The sequence below is a fragment of the Ammospiza nelsoni genome, chromosome 9 (assembly GCF_027579445.1).
Source record: "Ammospiza nelsoni isolate bAmmNel1 chromosome 9, bAmmNel1.pri, whole genome shotgun sequence".
NCBI lineage: Eukaryota > Metazoa > Chordata > Aves > Passeriformes > Passerellidae > Ammospiza > Ammospiza nelsoni.
The window spans coordinates 28,716,116-28,742,576 of record NC_080641.1 but is presented as its reverse complement, the minus strand read 5'-3'; positions in this window follow the sequence as shown (position 1 = coordinate 28,742,576).

The window sequence follows — 26,461 nt, the reverse complement described above, 5'->3', positions numbered from 1 at the left end:
TTCAATAATTCAAATTGCTCTAGGTTTATTTCCAAGTGTCAGAGCCCTGTGCAGGATTGAATGCTTATGTCTAGATGGCCTCTCACATCAGGACATCTCTCATCCATGCTCACGAGCACTCTGCAAGTTTAGGTGTCCCTATGTGCTCATGAATGCTCCCTGGTGCATCAAGCCTTTGGAAGTTTCTGTTGGAATGGTAATTGAGGAAATCACAAGCACTATTTATGGAGATCATCTGGTCTCACAGTTCACTATGCAATATGGAAACAACATGTAGCTGGATATCAAAGGCCATGACAGATGCAGAGGGCCACATCTTTTTCCAATATCACTGCTTTGAGGAGGGAAAAATGTCTCCTTTCTGAGCTCTTCTCAAGCATTGATTTGACTCAGAGCCTGCAAGGAAGGTCTGCAAATCAAAAGATATCAGTGAATGGTTTGTGAGTTATTTTGTGAACAGAGTACAGATCATTAAAGCCAAGTTCCCTTCTGTTTCTAATCACTTCACCTATAATTTAGTCCCTTTACAGCAAGAGAAAATACAGAATGAGTGAATGGCAGAGTCTACAGAGTGATGTTCATGAAGAAGAAACAAAGCATTTGGTTGCAGCCAGGCCTGGGCTAGGCTCAAGGCCTCAGCTGTGTGGTTGACAAAACACAGGTAGGTCTGAGAGCAGTTAGCACATTCCTTAGAGTGTAGGGAACATGGTTTAAAATGGCAGGAGCAACATGGATCTGAAGAAATCCTATGATGTGATTTGACTCACATCAGTCCCCAATTTGCTGTTTCTACATAAGATCACTGGAAAATCCAGTAAAGTTGGCAATGAGCTTTTGTTGCCCATGGCAAAGAAGCCGCACCCTTGACATTCATCATTCAGAGCTCTGCTGTCTGTAATACTCTGAGTCCATGTGCTACAAAGGCAAGGCCAGGCAAGTTGAGGAGAAAATAAAGGCAGGCCTGTGGCATCCCCAGAAGGGCCAGAACCCTGCCCATGTTTCTGAGCATAGCCATTTCATGGAAAGAATAGCAGAGGGTTTCTTGTATATCCAGGAGTCCTCATAGCTACAAAGCATTCCCAAATTCCATGGCACTGACAAATCAGGCCAAAATTCATTTCAGGTTTTTACTTTTCTTCCACCTTGGCAGATTTGCTCTCTTTAAAGAGAAAATCTATGTAAGTTGCTGCAGAATAGACAGAAGACATGCTGCTCCTTTTGTTTGCTTATTCCTTCATGACTATGCCAAAAAGAGATGTGGAACAAGTTACTTTGCAAATTCCTCCCTGAGAATCACTTGACTGATGTTGAAACATGACTACTTTGCTTCCTAGGCTGTCAATTCCGAGTTGCTAGTCCTGTGCTCTCAGTCCAGCTCAATAAGCAACAGGAGCAGCTATAAAGATAGTAGCACAAATACAGTGAAGCTGAGTGTGGCTTTAGGATGGGAACACATTCCACATATATTAGTCAGTTGACTTCTTCATAGAGGAATCCCTAGGAAAAGAAAAAAAATGCTGTTTGTCCCCCTTTCTTTCCATAAGAAGGCTATTGAGGAAAAGAGGTTTCTTCCTATGCACCTCTGTTTTCATCACAGATGTTTGTGCCCTGGTGAATTTTCTTCAGTGCTTTGATGACCTCATTTTCAAATGCTGTAGAGAGAAGTCTTCCACTTCTCTGAGACTCTCACTAAAAGATCTCCCTGCTAAGTCATTCTATGTCCCCATCATTTCCTTTCCCTCAACTGCACTGATCCTATCTCCTCAGACTTTGTGAAATCATTCCTTTTAAATATGATTCTTTCTTTTTTTACATCATATGTAGAAAGGAGAAGGAGTTGCATCCATACCTTGTCCCAGCTTCATTGTGTGGAGAGGTTTCTTTGATATGCACAAAGACCACTAATGTTGATAACATTATATTTCTATGTGGCATTTCTTAGCCACATCTATGTGCTGCTCTTGGCCACACACCACACAACTGCAGTGCTGAATGCATCATAAGACAGAGACAGAGATGGAAGCAGGAGGATTAAGAAAACAAATGTTAAATGGAACTGTAGATAGATTTGACATCCCAACTATTCCTTATCCCTCAGCACACACATTTATTATTTGTACATTTCCAGCAGTGTAGAAAATGCCTTTTCCAAATTCCATGCACTGAAAGGAGGATAGCTGCGCCAATGAGGGGGTTCCCAACATAATTTTCTCTGTTCAGACTTTCAGCTCCAAAACCTCTATGACATGACTATTTTATGTATTTATATGCTTAAGAAACAAAATGGGGCACTCTCTACCAGCTTCAGAGTAGATATAAAGGCCATATTACTGCCATCTAACCTAAAAATTATGAAGTCTCCAACCACTTTTTCCAGTGCTAAAAGAGTCAGTGGTCAGCCTCAAGAGTCTGAATGAGAAACACAGATATTTCTTTTTAGAAGGGAACTCTTTTGTGTTCAGCCTTCCTTGGTTTCTTCAGCCTCTAAAAGCCTTGAATTTGAGACTTCTGCAGTTTGCTTCTGCAGGTCCTTCTGCTAACCACAGAGTGCTTTGGATAGGCAACGCTGGCTTTGAAGCTGGTAAAAGTCTGGAAACTTCATATAAAACAGAGCAGCTTCAAGAAGGATTTAAGTACAGTCAACTGTGGCCCTTTTCCTGACAGCAGAATAGAACTAATTACCATTAGTCACACTTGTAGAACAATTAATACATTTTTCCTTTGCTAAACAAATGCAATTTGCAAGACCAAACCATACAAAAGGGTGGAGGGGTTTTAACACATGCCAGTTGGATTTGGTTTCTGTGTCTCCAGATGGCAGTGAGCACAGAACAAGGCCACATTTCCCGGCGTGAACAAGAATCTCCATCTGCAGCCTCTGTGTGCCACAAAGCCTGTGACTCATCTGACTGCTTTGTACTGGCTGGGCTACTGCTGGCTTTGTGTAACCATGTCCTCCCAGGACTGGGCTCCCAAGTGCCTCAGCAGGCCCAGATCTGCACATGGTTAAGTCAGAAGAAGGCAGATCTAAGCACATCAAGGATGTTTACCAGCCACAGAATTCAGGATTCAATTTCTGTCCTTGAAAGCCCATCTGTCCCAAAAGCTCTGGGAATGATGCCCAGGACAACCCACTGACCTGCTTGCCCATGTGTTTTATACTCAGATTGCAGAGCACTTTCCAAAGTTTTGAAACAGTTCACATTCCCAGAAATGTGAATGAAGACAGGTCATGCCCATCTTTACAGACTGAGCACAGATATCTTTCTCATTTCTTTTCTTGCATTTTTGTGGAGCTCACTGCAGAAGGGAGATGTCCCCACACTTTGTGTGACCTGTCCCCTCTGAAGCAGAGGCTTGCTTGCAAGAGAGAACAATAGTTTAATACCAGTAGAACCACCAGACATAGGAAGTGGTGTAACAGTCCTTTCAATGCACTTCCTAATACCCCTCTAACAAAAAATACTGAAACACTTAATTACCATGGACTTAGGTGAGTGCAAGTCTCTATCCACCTGTCCCCTTTGTATGCTGGTGAACTCTCCTAAAGCCATAGAGATAACTGAATCAAACAGCATCTGGTCTTCCAGCTCTACTTTTTCCAATCTTTAGTCATCCATTCTCTTAATACCCAGATTTTCATTCCTCAGTGAAAAGTAATAATGTTTTGATTTTTCTGTGCTGCTGTAGCTTGAAGGATCTATAGATGTGTCTGAAATCCACAGGAATAACTCAGGATGAAATAACATTTTTATTTTCTAACATTTCTGATGGGCAAAGGAAGAACAAGAGCATGAGACAGAAGAAGAGTCTGAACCTTTGTCTTTTAGCATGAGACTTTGGACCTTGTTACCTGCACAGTAAATGGAATTTCCCCATATGAGAGACACATCAATGAAGAGGTTTTAGCTTTCTCTGTTCATGGGAGATAAAAGTGGGAGGAACTGCACAGATGCACATTGATATGTTTGTAATATAGAAATATTACCAGCTATTATGAAGAGCAGGCCTAGGAGCTATGTGAGGGCTGTCTAATGCCCAGCCTTTCCAAGTGCTGACCATGTCTAAAAGGATGGATGACTAGCTGTGGCTGTTGTCCCCACTCTCTGCTCACCAGATGGTACAGAATAGAAATTCCCACTAATTTCCAAACCAAGAAAGGCCAAGGTTACTACGGGGAGCCTGCCAGCACACATCACATGGCTTCAGGGCTCAGATGGTGGGGGCTTTACTCTTCTCACCACTACAGAGGAGCACAGAGCCCGTGGGAATTCATGCCTTGGTCGGTTTTACAAGCTCTGAATGCATAAGACTGAATTTATAGAGTTTTCTTTCTGATGTTTTTTCAGTATAGTGGCTCCCTCTGTGAGATGGCAGGCAAGCAGGCAGCTAGAACATTAGGAAGTATTGTATTTATTGGGTCCTGCAGTCATCAAGAAGGTGGGAGGCAGAAAAAAGTATCCTCTTAGGAGAGATACAGATTAGACTTGGAGTCAGTTCTACAGCCAACTGTTTTAAAAGCCCCAGAAGAGGCTTAACTATTTAAAAATGATTTAGCGGGTGAAACTGCTCCGTATGAATTATTTGGTGGAATTAAGGAGACGAGAATGATTAGGAAGGAGTGAGGAGCTTTATCAACTCAGCACTAAATGTTGAGCTGAAGAAGGGAGGGCAGGCAAGACAGCTCATAGTTGCCTGTGATTTTCAAGTGATCCATGAATGTTTATTGGGATGTCATGTCTCTGACCCCAGAATGGGATGGGAGCCAATCTGCATAAAAGATACTCATATTCCTGGCATAGTTTTGTGGTGAGCAGAATCTGCTGTATGTATATTTTATGTTTCAGGTTGCAGGGCCCTGTGTGGGAGTTTTATATAATGTCTTTCAATATTTATTTGGTTAAACTTTACAATTATGATCCTTATAGAAAATGATTCTCAGATGCTGGATCGTGCCTCTGTAATTTGACTGAGATTAAGCACACAGACTATCTCTTACACAGCAGCATCTCTATCATGTGTGCTCCTCTAACCCTTCACTTCTAAATATCTCTGATAAAACATATTTATCCTCTCAGCCACTATATAGGCAAACCAGTGACAGCTGCCCATGGCAGATTGATACACAGACACACTGGCAGACAGTGCCTAGTTTTAAATGTCTCCCTGGGGTCCTTGTGGTTCCCAAAGACAAACTGGTAGGTTCAGAAGGTGTCTCAGACTACCAAAGACCTAAACTACCTGTGGAAGAAAGGGATATATGCTGGTTCAACATATCTAAGGTCAGACAAAGCTAAAAGTACCAGTATTAGTGATTATTTCCCCCTCAGACTTCCTTCCCTCTTTGTCTTCTCTGGAAGGGTCCCCATCTACAGGTCTGACTTGTACCTGCTATTACCTCATTCCAAACAACTTCTCTAGAGCACTTGAAAGGACCCATGAAAGGTGTCTAGAGTTTAAGAAAAAAATGTTCAGACTGGAGAGACTAATGTAGGAGAGGGACTGTGTTGGCTGACAGGATGAGGATTGAGAAAACAGTCATAGGTGGAAGGATAATTTAGCCAAATACCAGCTCTGCTGTACATTACTGTGCAGTGGGAAGAGGGTGTTCTTCAACATGAAGAAGATCCTCTTGCTTCTTAATCATTCCAGACCACAGAAACTGGAACAATTTTTTAGTAGGATGACAGTCAAACAGATCCAAGAGCTCTCCAGCAGAAACACGGAGACACCAAAAATATTCCAAACATTATCCCAGCATTTTGGTCTGCTTCTTGTTGTTTTCTGCAGGTCTAAGCTGATATTATCACTATTGTGTTCATTGGGAAAAGCCTGCAGTGTTGTGTCTCACCCCACTGTCCTCCACATGGAGCCCCCCAATTTCTGAGCTCTTCATAGATTACTTAAAATAGGCCAAATTAAACAAAGGTCTACTCTTCTATATCTTTATCCCATTCAACACATGGAGATCCCCAGTTTCTGAGCTCTTCACAAACTATTAAAGAGAGGCTAAATTAACAAGTCTACTCTTCTACTTCTTTATCCCATTCAACACACAAAGCTCCCCAGTTTCTGAGCGCTTCACAAACTACTTAAGAGAGGGTAAATTAACAATTGTACACTTCTGCTTCTTTATCCCATATATAAATGTCCCTAGAATGAGATTGCTGTATCATTTTGGGTGCATGAACAATAAAGCTGACCAGAGGCTGAGAGATTAGGCTGTGTGTGGGTTGGGTTTGTTTCATGGTTGTTGAACCAGCTCAGATACACAATGAGACAAACGTGTACCACACAAGCCACCAAAACTTGAGTGGCTTGGGACAGGCCAGGGCAGGCAATCATGTGAGTCTGGTCACACCAGCGAGAACAATCATGTCTTTACCGTTCCCATGCAATGGAAGCAGCCAAAGATCTGTCAGCACAGTAGTTCTCATTAAACCCCAGCGTTTGCCAGTGGTGAGTGGAACCTGGCACTTCCCAGGCAGAAGTATGTGCTGCACACACACTCTCTCTCTGAGGTTTCTGGGAAGCATCAAGCTGTACAGCCACTCCGTGCAGGCTCTTAACACCAACATCTTTGATTTGCACAGGGCTTTACTGCTCACTGAAGAACCCTCTGTTCAGTGTGGGCACAGTTAGTCCAGAGCCTCCAGGAAGCACGGAGCTGTGGGCTCCAGAAAGGGTTGGGATTTTCAGGTGCAGTGGAGGTATGATCAGTTTGCTTCCTCTGAGCAATACTCAGTAGTTCTCTGCTCTTCCTGTCAGGTAAGGAAATCCTAGAAAAATATCAAAAATCCTCAGATTCTACCAAAACTGATATCCAAGTAAAAAAACCCACATTTCTATGTAAAGACAGATATGAAGTACCTGAAGCCATTGCACAGATGCTAGAGACAGTCACAAGAAAAGTTAGGCTCTAGTCGCTGTCTATGCTGTGTTGGGTTTCATTTCACATTCCCATGTTGGTAGGAGGGAGAGGGAGAAATTAAATATCCTGAAGTTGAATTTAGGTCATCAGGAGTCTCTAGGGTTAATGGGAACTGTTATTGCTGAGATGCCAGGGAAAACTATTTCAGAACTATCAGCTCTGCCAAAAAGAGCAAAATGAATCAAACATTTGAGTTCCTGTGTAGGAAGTAAAAATAATTATTCTGTTATTTATTACTGTAAAAAAAGGTCTAATTTCAGCCAAACTGTCTGAAAAAAAAGCATTCAAATTTTATGTGTTTGTGGCTGTAGGAGGATTTGACTTGGATGGTTTAAATGAGTCCCTGTGTGTGTGTGTAAATGTCACAGTATGGCACACAAGCAAGGGTCTGACGAGTCTGAATACGGCTGCATTTGAACTTTGGGAAAATTCAGATTCATGGCCTGCTCGTATTTTGGCACAACAAACTGAGCCAAAGCCTTTACCCAAACACACCCAGGACTGTGAAAAGTTCAGTCCTGTATCCAGTCTAGGGTTCCATGTCTGTTGCTGCCTTAAGCAAGCGGGAAGTGGACTGCATAGGCCTTTTGTGTGTCACAGATGAACCAATATATTTCCTGCTTTGGTTTGGAAGTGCATCTTGTTGCAGCTTCCTAATGAGCTGTCTCTACAGCAGATGTCAAAAGCCAAATTTAAAAAGTTTATTTTCCATCCTAAACTCAGTATTTCCTGAGAAAACAAACTCTTTGTGAATATGTGAATATTTAAATCTGCGTGATGACCTGTGTTTCTCCAGTGCCAATGCTTTGTGTGCTATGAGAGAAAACAAGAGCTGATTCCCAATGTCCTCTTTTCCTTCCCACGCCACTGGCAGCCAAGCCTTGTGCTGAGGCAGCACACTTGGACCTCAGAGGCACTGAGGGAGATCCTCCACTGGAGGAGGCAATGAGGAAGCTGAAACTTCAGCTCTGCTGAGCTGCTGTGCACATCCCAATCTGAGCTGTGTCTCTGCTGGATGAAGTCCCCTCAGTTTTTCTTGGAGGAGTCCTCCTGTGGAAGCAGTGTTTTTGCAGGCAGAGCACCTCCAGCTGTTGCCAGTGGTGGGCTCTCACCTTCTACCGGAGTGTGCTGTAAAATAGTGATTTCCCCACTAGCTGCAGAGCAGTCATACAGAGTAATAGAAAATCACATTACAGCTATCAAATTCTGCAGAATGGTTCAATAAACATAGGTGACAACCCAATTCTCTGCTACTTCTGTGGAGAGATCTAAAATAACATATGCAGATCCTCTGGGCATCATCCTCATTCTTTTAGATGAGACTTTTTGCCACAAAAGCATTTAAAAAATAATCACGAGAGTCGCCATTTTCTCACTTTTGGAAGATCACTGGGAATTGATCCAAGATTGGATCTTACTTAAGGGAAGATTTCTCCAAAGGGAAGTTCCACATGAGATGAGCTCTCTAGGGATGGAAGAGCTCTTGGCTGCTCCTTTTATGAGATGTATCTGGACTGGCCAGAGCGAGCTGTAAATGAGACATGATCAGGGCTGGCTTTACAAGGCCTATTTTCCCAGCTGGGGCAACCTCCAAGGCTGCACAGCTCAGTGTGCATTCACCTCCTGGAAAACCAGGACTGCCTTGACACACTGCTCTGGTCCTGCTTGTACTGATCTTTTGGTTATGTTATGGGTGACCCTTTACAGTGTGTTTAATGACTTTATGGGAATCTGGGAAAACATCCAATCATTCATAGTCAAAATATTGCACTTTGGACTTGATACCAATACAAGCAACCTTGTACTTTATAAAACTAACTGGGAACTGGTTTCCTACCCCTTTTACTCTTCCAAGAACTACAGCCACCACAATAAAGTAGCAGTAGAATTTATGATCATTTACAGTAAGTGGAAACAAGGCGCTTCTGGTATTCCATCCCTGGTGCTATTTTCCTTAAAGCATCGAGACTCCTAAGAAATGCTTCATGCACAGTCACATGCAAGTATCTACCAAGACTTTCAAGCTGCTTTGACTTGCTCCAAAAGGAACAAAAATCTCTTTGCAGTTGCAAAATAACACACAGGTTAACTCAGATCAAGTCTCCCACAAAGGTAGCACTCCTGACTCAAGCCCTATAAAAGATTCTCAATTATTTTTTTTTACTTCTTTTCCATCAGTATATTTTATGAAAGTCCCTTCTCATGGATAAATGGTAATACTTTCTCATAGATAAAATAGAGATTCTGATAAATGCAGAAGCAGCTTCTAAGAAACCTGGACAGAGGGGAAGGCAAGGGGTCTTTCATTTCAGAAAAAGCTAAGAAGGGAGATCTTCCCAGCTTGAGTGATGGCTCTGCAATTTGAGTTAAGACAAACAAAGATCCCAGCTCATCACTCCAGTGTGTGCACTGTTTTTAAAAGAAGGAGATGTTATGTCTGTCAACCTGCCCAGAAATCCTTTAACCAGCAAAAGGAATCTGAAACCAAGATTGTCAAAAGCCAAAAAGGAGTATTTTGCAAAGGTTTTGGGTTGTTAGGACTGAGCAGAGGAATAAAATTGCTAGAAAACGTGTCTGGGAAAACAGATTGGCCATTGACTTGTAATAAGACCTGAACTTGCTGCAGTCAAACATAAACTCATGCAATCCTGGGGCTGTGGATTGCTGGATGGAGAGTGGCCAGATGAAGGAAGTGTTGCCCATGGTCTCACTGTGCATAAAAAGGGATTGAGAAGGTAGTATGGATGAATCTGAACTACCTGGGGAAGGGAAACTCCCCTGCTGTAGCTCCTGTTCTTTCTGGTATTGCAGTTCAGGAGCTTCTACCACAAGGACTCCACACTACAGAAAATGTTTGGTTTGGTGTGTGAGTAGAAGACCTGTGAAGGGGCCAGAGAGTGTTCCTTGGAAGGCACATCAGCATGAACCTGACTGGTCCCACAGGGCCAGGAAACACCTTCATTATTAATGATCCGTAAATGTGGAAACTCAAGCACTGAGCAGACCAGATCTCCAGGTCACAAGGGATCAAGGGCAGTGCTGGAGCTGAAACACAAGCTCCCAACATAAAGAATATAATCCAGTGTTTCCCAAAATTCTCTGTAATTCTAGGTGTGGGGAGGTAAGAGAAATGGGTGAAAATAGAAAAGTCTCTTTAGAAACTCATAGTCTCAGATCCTCGGAAACAGGTGGCTGCTTGAATACACTTAGAGTGAAGAAACTAAGGCCCTAACTAATAACTTATGAAAATAAACTTTTGAAAATATTCTTTGGAAAGGAAAGCATAATCTCTGATGTCACAGACATTGCATGTTTGCTTACATCTATCCCATGGAGTTTAAACAGTGTTTGATATAGCACATACACAGTAGGAAATACCTATAATAGATAAGGCAGCAGTGGAACCCAGAGTTTGCAGAGACTCTGAGCACCTCTAAATTGCTCCTTGCCCTCAGGGTTTGTTTTTTATTGGTTTCACCACTTAAAGCATAAAAAGAAGCCCATCATGAAGTGCTACAAAAGCTGCTGTCCAAACTCTTGTTGAACATACATACTCAGGGACAGGGGGAAGGTAGAAGACTTTCACCTTTTTTTGAAGGAGGATCAGCTTTCAAAACTTGAGGAAAACTTAAATCGTGCTGTTTCTCCGACACATAATTATAAACTGAACCAACCATGCAGGTTGGTTTCCTCCCTCTGTATTGATGCATTTTGAAGCCTGCTCTGCCAGTTCTGATATTGTTCTTTGAAAATTGTTGTCATTATCTTCAGAGTTATATAACCTGAAAGTGAAACAGAGTGATCCAAAATGACTGATTTTATATTTCTTTTTTTCATCAAATGGCCCAAACCACTATGATTTGGTCTTAAAAACTCCAATTCTCTCCTTTCCTGTCCTAATTTCTTCTTGTGACCACAGGGGAGAAAAAAAGTCAATTTTCATGCAGGTCTGGCTCACCTGCAAGTGACTGCATCTTCCTGTGGCTGATTTGAAAGCAACAAATTTAATCCAGAAATGTTGTTTGTTCATGATCCTTCCATAGTACGCAGAGATAGTTATTGCCAACAAATCTCTCTGCAAAAGCAAGCAAAATCACAGAAACCTGCTCTGACTGCTATAGACACAAAGGAACATGTAACATTTTCTTGGCAAAACTAACCCATGACTTCCACATCCTGAAAACAAGAGTCATGACAACACATCAGAGGGCAGGAAAACAAATAGAAATCTTAGACTTCTTGACATGAATTTTGCTTTAAGAAGAATTGACTAAGAAAGCATGGTAGTAATTATACATTTGCACTTTATTCTTCATTTAAACACATTAAAAAAACCACCATGAAAAAAAAAAGCATCCATTACATTAAATCACCAGCAGTGGAATTTTGCAATGGCCTGGAGAGAGCAGCCATTTGACTTTAGGGGCTATAGGGCACATGAAGGGTTGTTCCCCTTCCTGTCTCCGGAATGAAGCCCTCAGATCGGTCAAGCTTATTTTGGAAATCGAGGGCCCTTGTAAAATTTCTCTCAAAACACTCCATCACCCTCTGGCAGAGCTGTTCGCAGTGGATCCTGCAGGTAGAAACACTCACCATCTTTAAACCTGAAGGAGGAACTGCTACTGTTCGAGGTAAAGCAGCAAAAGTTACTTGCAGCTTCTCCCCAGAACGAGTCGTCTCACTTTTCATCCTTTTCTTTTTCCTGAACAAAAAGCCGCTTGGTGAATTATTAATAAATGCTGTTAAAGAAATAGCTATGTGAACAGTTCTATAAATTGCATATCCTACCACAAGCTTAAAGAAATCACATTTTTTGCTTTATTTGAAGACATGCTGAAGGCATAACACCCTTTCTCTGAAATGAAAATGTCAGGACACAGCAGAAGAAGCTCAGAAGAGCCTGGATATGACAAAAGCTTTGATTTCTTCCTCCCTCTCAATTTTGAACAAACACACCCAGTATTTTCAGCAGGGTTAAGAACCCAGAGGCCAGGCCAGGTTGTGAGCAGACCTAACTTCTCATTCATGCATCAAGGAGGGGGTAAAAATATATTCTTATATTCTGAAGTCTTCTAAGTGGAAAAGCACTTCAGGGTTGGACTTTGCACAGCCACATGCTTCTAGCTCACTTTAAGCAAAAAAAAGCAGGGTTCCCATAATGGTTTTCACTGCAAACACCATCCTATAAGTACAGCAAGTCCTCACTCTCTGAGCTCTCTGTGCACACCTCAGTGAGTTACTGGAGCTGAAGACTTCTCTTAAGGACTCTTCTCTCACTTAAACAATTCATTTTGTAAAGGTGTGGAATCATCTGCTTTTATTCCTAGGGGACCTATTGAATTAATTGTTGTGACAAAGATTCCTTGCCTACAAGATTCTTTTGACTACAAAAGAGGAGGGAAGACAAAGGAGGAGAGGCTACAATTAAAGCGGGCACACTACCTGAGTTACCACAACTTTTAATCTCCCCTGGTAGCTCCTGCCTCCTGAAACCCAAAACAATCATGGGTCACCAAGCATGCTCCTCATGATATGATATGATGATCTCTGGAATATTGTTTTCCCCATCAGTTCTAGGAGAAGACAAGCCCAAGTGTGTTTGGAGAGGAGTACAAATGAGAAGCCAGTCCTGGAGTTCTTGGCTTGGATCTTCAGTAGAGCTGGCATAAGATCTGATTCTAAACCTTGGATCACTGCAGCTTCCTAGGAACTGGCTCTAAGACACATTGTATGACAAGAATTTCCTGAAACATCTCCACACATGCTTAACTAAATGATCAAAGCTAGAAGCATGTATTTCATCCCCATGCATTCAATTCCAGACACTTCTAAAGAAGGGCAAGGACTGAGATGAGCCCTAAATTCCCCTTTCTTGGGGGGATTAACTCTTGGTCATAGATATCCAAGCGCAAGAACCCAAAGCCTCTGCACAGTCATGAAGGTGATGTCGAGAACATCACATGAGCCACATCAGAGCATGCAATATTCTCAGCTCTCTTCCACCCTTAGCTCTATTGATCAAATATAAGTTTGAGTGAATAAGATACACCAGGGAGGCATCCAAGATAGAAAATAATCTGTCTCCACCCTGCTGTAGATCTATATATGCTACTGCCCAGCTTCATCGGTGTCCTTTACCTATCAGAGCAGTGACTTGGTTGTGATTAAATCCTGCTTCAGTGATTTACTGACTCACCACCCTACAAAGCCCACAGTGACTCAAGGGGGTTAAATGGATCCTTCCTTCCTTTTCCCATACACCTCACAGTGCTCACAGGGGATTTTTTTCCCATCCAGTCCCGCACTGTGATCTCCCTTTCTCTTCACCCCATGGATCATTTCCAACAAAGGCTTTGGACAAGCAGCAAGGGAAAGTATTTGCACAATTGCTGCCCATGTTTAGGGTCCCAGCTAATTTCTGGATTCTGACTCCTGAGCCCTTCAAAATGCCAGGGACTTACCCCACTATCTCAGGCACTGGTTGGGATGAAAAGAGTACTGAGTCTGAAAGCCCTGGCTAAAAACTGCCCTGAAATAAATGGGATGAAAACATTTCCAGCTCCCTCACCTGGCTGAAAGACACTGCAAAGAAGTAGCTTACTAAAATGCAGTCTTTTATTCAGCTTTTGCTTTTCATTTTACTGGGAGTCCAGATTTCTTTCTGCCTTCCAGTTTTGCCTTTGTTGTCGTTGAGTTTCCAAGGAGTCTGTCAGACAGGAGAAACAGTATCTCAGCACACAAGCGTGTAGGGGTGCCAGGCCAGGGAACGTCATTAGCAGACTTATTTAGAGAAAAGGGTGAGTTAACCACAAAATGCTCTGCTGATAATTTGTTTAGCTGCTCCTGTGGTCAGAAGTGCGGTCAGGCTCCCTGCATCCAGGAGCTGTTAATCACCTGTCAGCGGGCTCCTGCAGTCTTCTGCAATTGCAGCCCCTGTCGTGTGAGGCTCTGTCAGCAAGGGAAATGAAAAGAGCAACACTCAAAAACCTTTCCAGAGAGAGCAGAGTTGTGTCTGAATCCAATCTGTGGTGTATCTCATCTGGGAGTGGGTTTAATTTGCTAATAGAAACCCAAATTCTTATGGCAGTAAGGGAGCATGCAATTAACATTATTTTGCAGCTGGAGCTTTAATGATTCCATACAGCTTGTCTTTCCTCATCTGTTACTCCATCCCACGCCTTACAATGACTGAATACATGAGCCAATATCAACAAGACTGGACACACAGGAGAAGTCCTGGGCATATTATGTTTCTACATCTCACTAAATCAGGGCAGAAGAGACAGCACCATCCTGGGAGAATCCTTTCACTGCAATCTCAGCTCCTATGTACCTGAGACAACATCTATCTCCTGAGAGGAGTGCAAGTGCCCCAGCTGCAAGAAAACCTCGAGGTCACATCTAAATAGAGAATCAGAGAACACAGTGTCAGGACAGAGTCCCAGGCTAGAGGAGTCCCACATGGTCCCTCAGATAGATGCCCTGAAGAACAGAGCACACTTCCCTGAGGCTCAAATAGTCCTCATAAATGAGACAGAGTCCTTTTCTCTGCCTTTAACACTGGAAAACTCAGGGCCAAACCTGCAAATCAGAGAGAGGAAAAAGCAGTGCTGGCTATGAAAAGTAAAAGCAGAAAGGGGACTTCAGCACTAGATCTGTGTGAGAGGTGTGTTTTACCCTTTCCCCGAGGAAAGAAGAAAACATGAAAGCTCAAAGTAAATGCATATTTCCAAGAAAAATGCTCTTGATTAAGTGGTATGTTTTGATCACTAGTGGTGGATATTTCATCATCCAGGAAATTACTGTTAAGGGTCACTGCACACTAATTAAGCTTTACTTGCTCCGAATCACCTCATCACACCCCATAGCATGTGCTCTGCCTTTACTCTGGCTCCACATGTCCAGTTCTGGGCACACACACACAGACAAGTGCTGGAATGACACCCCATGTGCTGGACAGAGCTCTGCTCCTGCCCACACTGGCTGGAACATGCTGCTCCTCACTGGCACCAGAGCTCCACCCCACCTCTGTCCCAGCAAGGAATGCCTGGCTCTGCTGATTTCCAAGGCAGCCTTTCAGGGCTGTGAGTTGCCAGATGATGTCTGCACATTTTTGAGAGCCCCTGGGAATCCACAGGTTGATTTTGATGGGCTTTAGGCTGGGCTGTTACGCTCCAGCAGCCAGCTAATGCAGACCAGCAACTCCAGCAGGGAATGCTCCAGCACAGGGGCTGTGTTAGTGGGGAGACTGAGTCCAAGTGACAAGGAATAGATAGATGGGGAGTGATTCTGGGGGTAATTAGATACAGCAGTGATGTGGGATTCAGACTGGTGCTCAGTGTGCCCCTCTGCATGAGGAAATCCTGTTTGGTTTCCACCTGGATTCAGGGTATCCAGGTTCTGGACCTGGCAGGGCTGAGTGAATATTTATCCAGGATAGACATCAGCTCAGATACATTGATTGCTTAGGCTGCTCTGGATACTCTGGACTTAATTTTCAGAACAGCCAATGAGCAGAGTCATGGGAACCAGATCCAGTCCTGCTCTGCTGGATTTCAAGCCCATGAGGGACTTGCAATCCTTTTGGTTGACCTGCAGCAGAACTGAGTCCATAAACCTCACCCAGAGTTTCCTGCAAGTGGGCCAGGAAGATGTGGGGAATGAGGCTGGGCCTTCAGAGGGGGCTGGCTGGAATTCTGCTGGACTTCCTGCCAGGTCCAACTGCAGCATCTCTCAGGCTTCAGATGTTTTGCACCACGGTGTACATATAATACCATCTGGCCCTGCCTTCCCATGCTGTATCTCGGTTGAGCCCAAATATTTATGCCTATTCAGCACTCAGTTTATCCTAAATGGAAAGGACTGCTGCCAGCATGTAAAAGATATATGTAACACGATGGATCAGCCAAACCTGGACACTGGCAAAGCTTTCTGAGGCTGCAGAGCAGGGCATATGCCTACAAGCAGGATTTCTGTTTCCTTGCTGCCAAGGAGCTCGTGTCCATCTTAGAGAGTTTATTTGTGGGAAGGAATAAAAGTGGCCCATAAACATAAAATGTAACAAAAGAAAATGCCAAACTAAATCTGACTTTTCTTATACCACTTCGTTTTGTGGAAAAATAGCATCTGTCCACTTAAATTAGACCAAAATACTGAGATGTTTCCTAATGAACTGGCAACCATAGATGCCAAAGGGGTGAGAGCTGAAATCTGGAGAGGATATTAGCTTTTCCCCCATATCCGAATATGATCTTTATTATTATTATTTTTGCTTCTTCTTTCCATTTAATTTGGCAATGGACTTACAGAAGAAATAAGGGTTTTTTGTGTTCTCCCTTCTGTGAACTCAGACTGAACACAGCCAAAATTAACTTCTCCCTGGGAGGTGAGGATAGAAGAAAAGGAAACTAATCTTCATTTCCGACCTCCATCTCCCTGACATTATATCCTTTATTTACAAGACCTGAGCATCATCTGCATATAAGAAGGAAAGAAAATAATGTCTCAAATTGGAATCTGGAAATATTTATTCACTTTATAATGGCATTGCCATAAGAAGTTTGATTTTTTCATCTACTCCAGATTGCGCTGTGTAGGAATAGTAACCTCTTTAGCCCACCACTGAATTCTGTGATTCATCAGTGTAACAAAAGACTTTTGGAGGGTTCAAAGTATTTCCTTTCTTTTCTGACAATACACACTGGAAAAATACACAAAATAAACAAGGAAAAAAGGGAGTTGTTTCTGAGGAGAAGCCAAAGAGGGGAGGAAGAAGTTTGCTGGTCAAAGAGACTGATTAAAAAAAAAAACAACTTGTATGAATAGGCTTTGGTGAGTTTTAGACATACACTTTAGAAAGTGAGTAAGTAAGACATACACTTTAGAAAGTAAGCCTTTAGAAAGCAAAACAAACGCTTAACTAGCATTTTGTTAAAATACTAACAAGTATCTCTGTTGCACTTAGGACCCTGGTAGGGAGAGATAGGAAATTTTGCAGATTCTGCTAGGAAATGCTCTGACTTCCGACATGTAACACTTGTGATTTTATAATGCATCTTCTCCTTCAGGTTATCTATCAGATGTAGACAATATAAGCCTGTCATATTTTTGTTTATGCTGCAGCCAGATATAAAGGTTGTAAATTTGAGTTGATCACAAACCTTGTCTAAAGCATGTGTGCACTTCCATGACCCTGTTTATCTTCAGTGTTTGGCCAGCTGAGATAACAGCCTGGTGTGTCAAACACGTGACATGTGTTATCTGGACACCATGAACACTTTTGTTGCTGGGACATGTTGACACAGCACTTTTGAGGGGATGTAGACAACATGATGGCTCCACTTATGCTAAGGAACAAGATGAGTGGTCTTATGTTAATGTGTGTGTCTCCCCCCATGCCTAACTCTGTCATCTTGGGCTTGCAGTGAGGAACAACTCAGATGAATTCAACAACAGAAATGTTTAAAAAACCCAGCACTTTGTTTTGGGTATGAGAAGTATTTCATTTTGTTATTGTGGGATCAGGGAACAAAAGGTAGGCAGCTCTTTTCTACAGAAAACATGGGAAACTTGCCTTTGGGTTGTATTTTTTTTTAAGTGGTGTTTTTCTTTGTTAAGAATCAAAACACAGTATTTGAGATCGATAGGCTTGAACACATTTGGAGAGAGAGAAATTGGTAAGTGCTGTTCTTAAGGTCCTTCTTAACCACTAGGACAAATCACAGCCTCACTAAAAACATCAAATTCTGCGATGCCTATATCCTGAAAACCACAGTTTTCAGGGTTGCATCTTTTCTTGAGGGATTCGAAATCCACTGTGCTCAATCTACCAACACCCTTTAATGTACAAGGACATCAGAAAGGACAGAATGTAGCTAGGGAGCTGCATTTTTGGGGTTGCAGGGAGAAATTTAATCTCATAGTGAATAGTTCTTTATTAGCATGTCTACACCACGAGATGGAAGACAGCAGAGAAGGGCAGGAGTTGGTAGATGCCCTGTGTGAAAGCATCAAATTAGATTTGGAAGTATCTGCCACATCTGTGGGATACCAGACAATGCCAGACCCCTCAGCTCCAAAGGCAGGACTGAAGGAGGCTGATTTCTGCAGGTAGCACTACAGAAACCAACCTGCATCCAGCTGCCTCCCAGCTTCCCTCCCGTACAAACAATTTCAGGGGAGGTGAGATTGCATGACAAATTCAATTAGAGATGAGCCTGAGGGGGAAAGAAGCTGTCAAAACAGATGATTAAGATGAATGCAGTTTGCAGCCAAGGGGAGTAACCAGCATTAAGTCATGCCCACAAGCAAGGGAAAATAACGTGCTAGAAACTACGAGGTAAACTGGACTCTTTTTTTTTCATTGTGTTCCTCCTGTTTCTCCTTTTCCTCCTCTCCCACTCTCTGTAATGCTACTGCTTGGCTACACATTAAACACTTTGACAGTCACACAAAATCATCTAACATTTCCATGGCAGTGAAACACAAAAGCATAAACAGTTTATTTCTTGTGAAATTTGTAAGGAAAACAAACATTTTACAAGGCTCTGGTTCCCTCTGCCTTTTCCTCCCATGAAGCCCCAAAATTATTGCCAGTGTAAAAGACAAGAGAGAAAACAGACCTTAAGTAAACAGAGTCATGAGTGTTATTTACTATCCCCTGGTTATATGCCAAGGAGATATCAAGCAAGCAGACATTAGGAAAATATTTATCCAAGCATTAATATATTCTTTGCACATGACACATTGCACATCATTATTTAGCTGGGCTGATAACACGGAAGCTTTACTAACAGCATATTTCTTCCTGTGCTTAGAAGTCTTTAAAGCATTTTTAAGCCTCACAGCAAATCACAGCCCAGTCTGCTGATATGTTCTGTATACACATGCAGATTCTGCTCCAGCCCTTTTAATCACATGGTTGGGTGTCCATATCTGTTCATCCCTGGAACCTGAATGTCATTTCAGTGATTGAAAAAGGAAGGGCAAAGCTATCAATGTCTGCCTCATCATAAGCTCCTACTAAACTTCCCAGCAGCATCGGCCTCCAGTGCTTAATGAGGGCACTGGTGGGGTGAAGCAGATCAGAAAATACAAGAACTGAGACAAATCTGGAAAGACTCCTGAACAAATCAAGAAAGCCTTTAAAATGTCTAAAGCACTCTATTGTTTCAGGGCTGGGAGGTTGCAGGCTTTTTCTGGTGATCTTTCAATATGTCTCCTCAGAACAAGTCCTAAGTCTTATTTTTGGTCTTATTCTCATATTTTTTAACTAATTTTGGCAGATGAAAATGTTTAGAGAGTTCCCATCTGTCCTAGGCAAGAAAATGAGTCTCTCACTGTTCTGATTGTTCTGTGTAATAAATACAAATTCCAAAATGTGGGAATTACAGCAAACCTGATTGTATTGACTGAAAATGGAACTGATAGACACAGAATTAGAAGCACAGATCTCTTAACTCATGACTAATATTTAGTCAGCATTGAAGGTGTAGGGCCCACTGACCAGAGGACACCATGAAAGGGGAGGAAGAAGAGGATCAAGGCATGGATGTGGGTGGATTAGATGGTGGGAAGCCCTGAGTTTCCTTGCATCAGACCTCACAACAATCCCACCAGGACTCTGAGCCCCTCATTGTGCCATTTTCAATAACAAGCCTAGGGAGACAAAGGTGTAGATGCCAGTGTTCTGTAACTCAGCACTGATCTGAAACACTTCCTGGTGATGCCATTTAGCAAAGCCTTTCTCTAACTATTAACAAAATATTAAAATATTCTAGATCTTTCTATATCTTTACATGGAAATCTGGAGTCTGGAGGACTTTAGTGACACGATGAGAGTTGGTGACACCATCAGGAACAGAAACTGAGTTACGATTCCTCTTGTCCTGCCTGAACTCCCAGGCCCTCATCAAAAATCCTGGACAGTCTTTGCAGCTACAGATTTGTGCAGAGATCCACAGGGACTCATAAAGGCTAAAGCCGCCTTTAAAAATTACTTCTTAGGCATGCAAAGGCATAAAGTTAAAACTTTCTGAGATAAGTTGTAACTTACAGCCCCAGCACATGCCTGCCTACTAATCCATCTTCTCAGTGAAAAATGTCACAAGGAATTGCAATCATTCCCCTTAGAGCAGCAAGATCCACAGGCCACTCAGTCCAGCGGCATCACACTCCCACTTGGGGATTTGTCATGCTCTCCAACAAAGGGTTCACTTCATAATGTTCAAATAATGTGCCATGTTAAGAGGAGACATAAAGAAGGGAATTGTTAACACTGTGAGATTTCCCACACACTCTCAAGGGCTTGAAGCCTGGGTCCTGTGACCTCTCTGTACTATTGGCTGGTGACACGTGCAGTCACTTGCCTCTGGGACCTGGCTTTCCAGCTCTTGACTCATAAGGGAAACTCCAGAAATCTCCAGAATCTCTAAGAGTGCTGCAGTGAGAGAATTGTTCCAGTTAGGCTTATGACTGTTGGTTGGCAGTTCAGCAATTGTGGAGCACTCCAGCCACAGGTTTGACAGAAAGGGAGGGGGGAAAAAGTATGCACACTATTTCCCAGTGAGAAACTCTGGAAGAGATAAGAACATTTCAGGAATAACTGATAAGCTGCATCCTGCTGGTGTTTTTTTTTTTTTTAATTTATATTAATGGATTAGCTGAGCTGAATCAAGGATTCTGGGTGAGGAATGTCTCCAAGATGAATGGAAAGATGACACTCATGGGAGTGATTCTCAGAACAGACTGAACATTGCCTACTGGTTTAATGGCAAGAGTGAGGTTTGCTCAAGGAATTGAGGTTCCATCTCAAAATTTCACAGATTTTTTTTTAAACCCAGACAAGATTATTATCTTCAGGCTATTCTCATTTGTGCTAAAGTTTCTCCAGCACCTCCCACAAGCCCATAACTTCTGTTTAACACCACTGTAAACAGTCTGAATTGAGATATTACAAATGACAGGCACTACACCTTCTCTCAGAAAATGCATTCCATTTCAATCCAACATTATTAGTCCAGCAAGATTTGTAACTTAAACTTGAATTACAGGCGGCAATAAATATATTCCAGTTTGTTTAGAGAGCCCTCTCCCATTTGCCTTGCTAGTATCTTTCCCATGCTTAAGCTGGCACTAGTTAATTCTGACTCCTGCATACCTCTGGGATATCCATTTCTAGCCTAACTGGTGGAAAATTGGTTGTTGATGCTCAGGAAATAACTGATTTTCCATCCATTATATTGTAGCCTTACTGAGAACATTATGCTGCTGATATACAAACCACTGATTACAGTTTTTAGTTAACAAATAGGTTTTGTCAATGGCCCCAGGGCTGCCTAACAAAGCTGTGCTTAACGGCTAAGGAGGCCGATTTCTTTGGGGATATTGCTTAAATGGAGCACAGATCTAGAGTACACAACAGTTGCTATTCATCAGGCACAGGGGAAAAAAAAAAGCCTGGCAGCAAGCCAGAAATGTAAAACAGCTCTGTAAGTTGGCAGAGTAGTTTATAATTACTGCTATTAAAATATACACACACACATATATATCTCTATATATATATATGCATACACACACACATGTCAGATTTGCTGAGATACAAAATGCCCTGACTTCAGGGCAATATTTCTGTGATGATTTCATTCAGTGATTAAGTATTTCGGAAGGAAGATACAAGATATTAATTAAAGCAGAGGATAAATACCTTCTTAATTAGCTGATGAAATACAATTTGCATCAAAGTGAATTCTTTTTAATAACTGCTGAATGTGCCTGGGGCAATGTTTCAGTACATGCCCACTTTTTCCTTTCTGTCATCCTCAAGGAGTTCTAAATAAATATTTGGAGACTAATTCTGATCTTGCTCACTGTGGTGGAATTACTGTGGTCTGAGAAATCAGAAAGTGAAATCAGGCCAGCTGATTTTCTCCTTTTTCTTTCCCTTCCTCCTGCATAGCAGAGTGGAAAGCACTCAGAGCCATATGAAATATTCTGGGTTTGCACAAAGAAGACAGCAAGAGAGATGCTACTACAGGGTTTTCCTACACTGATTACATTATCATGTAAATCCTCACATGGGGTTTTTTGTCCACCCTCTAAGTTTTCTGACACCATTAGATTCTCTGCTTAGACATTTGCCAGTCCAGAAAATCTGAGGAAGGATATCTCAGCAGCTATGGAATTGCCAGTGTCTGGAAGATATCCTTATTCATTTGAGTTTTGTTTGGTTTTGGTTTTGGTAACATCTTTGCCTCATGTAACAGCCTGCAAGTAGTGCTAGTTTAATATGGAGATGCTGAATATTTTTCTTTAACATCCCCAATCAACATGTGGTCCCAAGGTCATCTCTTTTCAGCACACTACTCAAACTCTCTTCTGAAGCTGGAATTATTCATTTCCTTGTGGCCTCTTCTATGTCATTTATCACAAAGGAATCCAAGCATTTAATAAATGATGATGAAAATGGGTTTATTTTCCCAACTTGCTGGTGAGGAGTTAGTTTGGCTGGTGCCACTGCTGCCTTATGGATGGGTAAAGGATAGAAAGACGTATTAAATCCCACATTTCCCCCAAGCCTGAGCAATTCAAGGGGCCTGTGACTTGATTTTTTCAGCTGACAGTGCATCCTGCTTTCTTCAGAACTACCAGGTGAGCTTCTGGCTGCCCTTTCCTCAGCCCCTCTCACACCTGCACCTTACCAGACCTCTGCATCAGCTTGGCCACCACAAGCAGCTCCAGCACTGCAGAGAAGACAATTGAAGTCTGCTTTAGAGGAAGCATCTACTGATTCCCCAGGGCCTCCTAGGGAGTACTGGATGTGGACCACTTTCCTGTGCTAAGAATTCCCACACTGAACCTCTGACCCCATGAAGATTTCAGTTTTTTTGCTCTTTCACCACTTCATCCTTCTAATGGAAGTAGTGCCTGGCACCCAGGAGGGAACAAGCCTGTGGTTTTGGAGGACATTCTGACCTTCCCACTCTGGGTTTTGCTGCAAGCAGGGGCAGATGTGTCCTGATGATAACTTATTTCAATCTGCAGAGTGAGACTTTCCTGTGCTTTAAGAAAAGGACAAGAGTTTTGGGTTGAAAAGGCCAATGTATATAATTAAGTGAAACAGGAAAAAACTATCATAGAAAGTGGCTGAAATAATATTTTCAGGGGAATTTAACTTCACTATTAAACAGCTAACAAAAGAAATAGAGAAACTGGATGGCCTGTATGGGATGGAGTTCAGCCACCTGAACAAAGACCAGATCAGCCATTTCCACAGATTGCCACATCCGCTGTGGATAAAATAAAGGCAATTCGTCCCTGGGACTGAGGTCTCTGCTGATGGCTGAGGATTGGAAAGAATCAGGTATTACACGCCCTGTTTTAGGGTTGTATATGAGTAAGGTATTGTAAATTGTCTCTTCTTCACAATCTTTCCAGGGATCTCCATTTCCTTCATTCTGTTCCCACAACAGTAGTTCACAACAAAGGAAGAATTGGAAATGTCAAATTAGCTGTGTCTTTCACCATGCTGTAACTAGACAGGGGAAGGTTTAGAAGGAGGCAGGGGGGAGATGGCAAAGGTATTCACAGGCCATAATGTGTCACCTCCAAACAATGAGCCAAAGATTATGCTTGCCAGACTTTTAAAGATGAATATTTGTAGATTTTACTAAGCAAAATAATATACTTTTCCCCTATATTTACATTCTGTATGGCTTTTTTTCTTGTTTTCTTTTAGTGCAATAAGATCAGTGTTGGCACCTGACTTGTTAGATTTCAACCCAAGGTTCAACTACAGTACAGAATTTTATAATGACAAGGTCTGGTCCACGCTTATAACACAGCTGGGCTCCCCCCTCAACCTGCACCAAGCACAGGGGAGGTGAAAGTCTGCTGTTCTCAAGCAATATTGAAGTCTCAAACACAATTTCAGCCTTGCCATGCAAACTGACAGGGAATTCACAGCTGCATGCTCATTTAAAAAATCTCCCCACTGCAGGCATCAAAGCCTCAAGGCTAAATTTCCCCTGCATGCTCCCACCCTGGCACAGATATGCTCCCAGTGCTGCAGAAAGCAGAGTCTGTCTCTCCAGGCAAAACCTCTTCCACAGCCCAAGTTACACAGGTCAGCCTCTTTACTGGGTTACTAAAGATATTCTGGTTGTCTGTTCTGCTTTATTGCATCAGCAATTTCCTTTCAAAAATCCAGCCTTTTCCCTTGGCTTCTTATTTAATTTTCCAAAGAATTTCTACCATGCTATCAGGAGAAACTTCATAGTGAACCTGCCCATGGCCCCTCTCCAGTGCTGCATTCCTCCCCGTCAGGGATGGACAGGTGCTTTCAGATGCACCACAGAGACACAGAAAGCAGGAAAACTTCTGTCCAGCTGAGGATGAAAACAGGCACCTGTCCTGGCATATGACCCAACTCCAAGTACAATTTTGGGAGGAGGATAATCCTACTGGGCTTCTAATGAATGTCATCTAAGGCAGGACCTTGCACTGACATCACATGGGGACAGCACCACAGGGTTTCTCAGGAAACATCTAATATGGCATATAAGGGAGGAATATGATATTTTTGTGTGATTTGTCTTTAAATTCTGGGGGGGAAAAGGAGGAAGAGGGCAAGGAATCCTATTCAGAACCAGAGAGTTCAACAAATGATTTCTGCAAAGAAAAATGCTATTCTTTTTACGCCAGCACCTTTTAGTTGGAGGACTTAAAAGAGTTTGGGGTTCTTTGTTAACCACTTGGACCGATGCCCAACAGTTGTTTTCATTTATCCTCAACATTCTCAACTGCTCCCATTGAAGTGAGATAAAGTAGTAGAAAGAAAAATAAACGGGGCTCCTTTCTGCCCTCCTTCCCCAGCGCTGGGGTCAGTGCTGCGCCTTGCTGTGCCACACAGGACATGCAGGACAGGCAGGAAGGACAGGCTGGGGCTGGGGCTGGGGCTGGGGCTGTGCTGAGGGCTCCCAGAGCTCAGCTGCACCTCCCAGCTCTGCTCCAGCCTTCCTGCACTGCCTTTGCCAAGTCACTTCACCTCCCCGTGCCTCGGTGCCTCATCGCAGAAAGACAATATCGCTTCTTTTTTCTCGTCTTGTAGCTTTTTCTCATGTCCAGCTTTGTGTCTGTAGACAGGAAGATATTTTAGGCCAGGGTAATTTCTTACTACCTGTTTCTTGCCCTGCCTAAAACAATGGGGCTTTGGTCTGTAAGAACATTTAGGTAATAGAAAAATTTAGCTAATAGCAAGAGTACTTGTCCAGATCTGCATGTCCTCTGGGTTTGCCTTACCTTCCTCATGGCCAGAACTGTTGGAACAGTTTTAATCACTCTGTGAATATGCTTGACAGCTTTGAATCAAACCCAAACCCAAATTGAAAACTGATTTGAATTGTTATTTCTTTTCAAAACCAGAACTGAACCTACACTCTTACTTTGAAGACTATGTGGGACTCAAAAAAACCCCAACCAACAGAGCAAAACTTCCTTTGTAGCTGGATCAAAACTCTACTACAAAAAAATGACTTATTTGAGTCCATAATAGATTTACTTCCTTGATGATTTCAGTTCCCTGTTATTCATCATGTCATGTTAGCTGAAATTATTAGGAAATACACCATTATTTGTGTAAAAATTAATAGTTCCTGAAAGCTTTAAACTCTTGGCATAAATGGTTACTTGGTAGAAACTTGTTATGAAATGTCATGGTCACTTGTAGCCAGTCTTCCATTTAGAAACCTTTGATCAACTGATTGGAGAGAAAGCACAACTAAACCAAGAAACAAGTTGTAGGTGGAAAGCACTTACCTGAAACCATCAAAAAAGATAAAAATAACAAAGGCAACATTTTCTGTCAGAAATTGTGTTTGGATCTGTTTTTCCAGCTCAGTTTTGGCTGCTGATGTGACCAAGTTGCTGTGCTTGGACTTGAATGCTTCTCAGTTTTGTTTAAAAAAAAAAAAAAAAAAAGGTAAAGAGGAGGTTGGGATGTTGTGTTCCAGATAGTGAGCTGAGAAGAGACAATAAAATGAGGAATTTCTTCCCTCTGTTCTGTAAAACTTTTTGACCAAGTCTCATGATCCAGCCCAAAACTATACATTATATTTTGTCTTCTGGTTTTCTAAGTTTGACTTTTAAATGAAAAGTCCTGCTAAAAAATTGAAGAATCCAAAGGTTTTACTTTAATTTTCATGAGGTATTGGTGTTACTTACCAGTCAATCTTGTGTATTTAGGTGCCATTTCTTTATGGTCTTTGATCAGTGCAACTGCAGACAGCCACTGTCAGAAAACAAAATCATTATAGATCATCTCACATGACACAGGGGTGCATGCAGTGGTGCTCTTCTTGAAGTATTCTACATGCTGCTGTTTTCATACCCTTAAAATTGAGGCTGTGTTGAGTGGACAGGACAGCCTTGGTTTTGACTGGACACAGAGAGAAAAGGAGAGAGAAGGAAGAGGTCTGGGGAAAGCCCAGGTATGCCAAATGCCTGCAATTACCTGCCTCTACCTTTCCTTTCACC